Source organism: Arachis ipaensis, chromosome B05 (genome assembly GCF_000816755.2).
Source record: "Arachis ipaensis cultivar K30076 chromosome B05, Araip1.1, whole genome shotgun sequence".
In the NCBI taxonomy this organism is placed as follows: domain Eukaryota; kingdom Viridiplantae; phylum Streptophyta; class Magnoliopsida; order Fabales; family Fabaceae; genus Arachis; species Arachis ipaensis.
The window spans coordinates 93,136,490-93,140,444 of NC_029789.2; positions in this window are offsets into that span (position 1 = coordinate 93,136,490).

The following is a 3,955-nucleotide window of genomic DNA, read 5'->3' on the forward strand; positions in this document are numbered from 1 at the left end:
GGAGTTCTTGAAATTGATACTCTGAATGCCATACTGGCTCAGAATAAAATATTGACTCAGCAAGTCAATATAATTTCTCAGAGTCTGACTGGAATGCAAGCTGCATCCAACAGTACTCAAGAGGCTTCTTATGAAGAAGAAGCTTATGATCCTGAGAACCCTGCAATAGCAGAGGTAAATTACATGGGTGAACCATATGGAAACACTTATAATCCATCATGGAGAAATCATCCAAATCTCTCATGGAAGGATCAAAGGCCTCAACAAGGCTTTAATAATGGTGGAAGAAACAGGTTTAACAATAATAAACCTTTTCCATCATCCACTCAGCAACAGACAGAGAACTCTGAACAAAATACCTCTAATTTAGCAAACTTAGTCTCTGATCTATCCAAGGCCACTGTATGTTTCATGAATGAAACAAGGTCTTCCATTAGAAATTTGGAAGCACAAGTAGGCCAGCTGAGTAAAAGGATCACTGAAATCCCTCCTAGTACTCTCCCAAGCAATACAAAAGAGAATCCAAAAGGAGAGTGCAAGGCCATTGACATAAGCACCATGGCCGAACCTGTGATCATCCTAGGAAGTCCTTTCCTAGCCACAGCAAGAGCTGTGATTGATGTGGACAGAGGAGAATTGATCCTTCAAATAAATGAGGACAACCTTGTGTTTACAACTCAAGGATCTCTCTCTGCATCCATAGAGAGGAAGCATAAAAAGCTTATCTCAAAACAGAGTCAACCAAAGCCCCCACAGTCAAACTCTAAGTTTGGTGTTGGGAGGCCACACCAAACTCTAAGTTTGGTGTTGAATTCCCATATCCAAACTCTAAGTTTGGTGTTGGAAGGTCTCAACAAAGCTCTGCACATCTATGAGGCTCCATAAGAGCCCACTGTCAAGCTATTGACATTAAAGAAGCGCTTGTTGGGAGGCAACCCAATGTTTAATTATCTAATTTTATTTTTGTTTTTCATATTTTATTAGGTTCATGATCATGTGGAGTCACAAAATAAATATAAAAATTGAAAACGGAATAAAAAATAGCAGAAGAAAAATCACACCCTGGAGGAAGATCTTACTAGCGTTTAAACGCCAGTAAGAAGCATGTTTTGGGCGTTCAATGCCAGAACAGAGCATGGTTCTGGCGCTGAACGCCAGAAATGGGCAGCATCTGGGCATTTGAACGCCAGAAATGCACCCTAGAGGAGAGCTGGCACTGAACGCCCAGAACAAGCATGGTTCTGGTGTTCAATGCCAGAAATAGGCTACAAATGGGTGTTCAACGCCCAGAACAAGCACCAACCTGGCGCTGAATGCCCAGAGTTGTGTGCAAGGGCATTTTATATGCCTAATTTGGTGCAAGGGCATTTTATATGCCTAATTTGGTGCAAGGCTGTAAATCCTTGAACACCTCAGGATCTGTGGACCTCACAGGATCACCTCAGGATCTGTGGACCCCACAGGATCCCCACCTACCTCCACTCACTTCTTCTCACCCCTCTTTCATACAATCCCATAAACTCTCTTCCCCATCACCTCTTCACCACTCACATCCATCCACTCTTCCCCATAAACCTACCTCATAAACTCCACCTACCTTCAAAATTCAAAATCAATTTCCCACCCAAACCCACCCTAAATGGCCGAACCTTCACCCCCTCCCTTCCCTATATAAAGCCTTCCATCCTTCCTCATTTTCACACAACACAACCCTCTCTTCTCTTCTTGGCCGAAACACACCCCCCTCTTCTCCATCTTTGAGATCCACGGATGTAATCATACAACTGGCTGACAAAACTCAGAAGCAAGCTGAAGGGGTAGTTGAGAATGTGCTGGTGAAAGTGGGAGATTATTACTTCCCCACAGACATTGTCATTTTGGACATGGAGGAAAGCTACTTACACCCTATCATTCTGGGCAAAATTGAAAACTGTCTATGGATCTTGATGAATAGATGTCTTTGGCCATGAAAAAGAAAGAAAAAGAAGAAGAAAAAGCCACTGAAAAAGGGGCAACAAAAAGCAAAAAAATTGAGAAAATAAGCTAGGCACCAATGGTTTGAACTTCTGAGACAAATGTCTGTGGTGTTTATTATGTATTAAGGATATGCTTGGATGAATAGGTTCTGAGGAGTGTTTCAACACTTGGTAACTTGGGCTAACTAACCCAGGATTATCAACCAAAAGTCCATTATCAAGAGCAACCTAAATACAAAACATTTAGTCACACAAAGAGGTGCTGGACACCAATGTCTCAAGAAGAAATGTGAACTAAAATGCCTGGAGTGGATATGTGTAGTGCACTGATAAGAAAAAGAAAATGCCAAAGGCTTGTGCAACACATGACACTAAGCAAATAAGGAGCAAAGGAGCTCTAAGAAAAAGAAAAGAAAAACAAAGAAGAGAAAAGTGTCAAGGACATAAGAATAACAAGAGGCCATAGCAGTGTTTGATGAATGCAATGAAAAAGTGATAATCTTACCCGCATGAAGCTCATCACCATGAGATCCCGGAGATGCCTCAAATGCATTTTCCTCCACAAAACTATTGGGAGCAAATCAACATCTCCCTAGGAGAACTAAGCTCCAACATGGGACAATTAAGGGTGGAACATCAAGAGCACTCCATCATCCTTCATGAAATTAGAGAAGATCATAAAGCAATGAAGGAGGAGCAACAAAGACAAGGAAGAGACATAGAAGAGCTCAAGGACATCATTGGTTCCTCAAGAAGGAAATGCCACCATCACTAAGGTGGATTCATTCCTTGTTCTTACTTTCTCTGTTTTTCGTTTTCTCTATGTTAAGTGCTTATCTATGTTTGTGTCTTCATTACATGATCATTAGTAGTTAGTAACTATGTCTAAAAGTTATGAATGTCCTATGAATCCATCACCTCTCTTAAAGGAAAAATGTTTTAATTCAAAAGAACAAGAAGTACATGAGTTTCAAATTTATCCTTGAACTTAGTTTAATTATATTGATGTGGTGACAATGCTTTTTGTTTTCTGAATGTATGCTTGAACAGTGCATATGTCTTTTGAAGTTGTTGTTTAAGAATGTTAAATATGTTGGCTCTTGAAAGAATGATGACAAGGAGACATGTTATTTGATAATCTGAAAAATCATAAAAATGATTCTTGAAGCAAGAAAAAGCAGCAAAGAACAAAGCTTGCAAAAAAAAAAAAGAAAAAAGAATAGGAAAAAAAAGCAAGCAGAAAAAGCCAATAACCCTTAAAACCAAAAGGCAAGGGCAAATAAAAAGGATCCCAAGGCTTTGAGCATCAGTGGATAGGAGGGCCTAAAGGAATAAAATTCCGGTCTAAGCGGCTAAACCGAGCTGTCCCTAACCATGTGCTTGTGGCGTGTAGGTGTCAAGTGAAAACTTGAGACTGAGCGGTTAAAGTCAAGGTCCAAAGCAAAAAAAAGAGTGTGCTTAAGAACCCTGGACACCTCTAATTGGGGACTTTAGCAAAGCTGAGTCACAATCTGAAAAGGTTCACCCAATTATGTGTCTGTGGCATTTATGTATCCGGTGGTAATACTGGAAAACAAAGTGCTTAGGGCCACGACCAAGACTCATAAAACAAGCTGTGTTCAAGAATCATCATACTGAACTAGGAGAGTCAATAGCACTATCTAAACTCTGAGTTCCTATAGAAGCCAATCATTCTGAACCTCAATGGATAAAGTGAGATGCCAAAACTATTCAAGAGGCAAAAAGCTATAAGTCCCGCTCATCTGATTGAAGCTATGTTTCATTGATAGTTTGAAATTTATAATATATTCTCTTCTTTTTATCCTATTTGATTTTCAGTTGCTTGGGGACAAGCAACAATTTAAGTTTGGTGTTGTGATGAGCGGATAATTTGTACGCTTTTTGACATTGTTTTTAGTATGTTTTTAGTAGGATCTAGTTACTTTTAGGGATGTTTTCATTAGTTTTTATGTTAAATT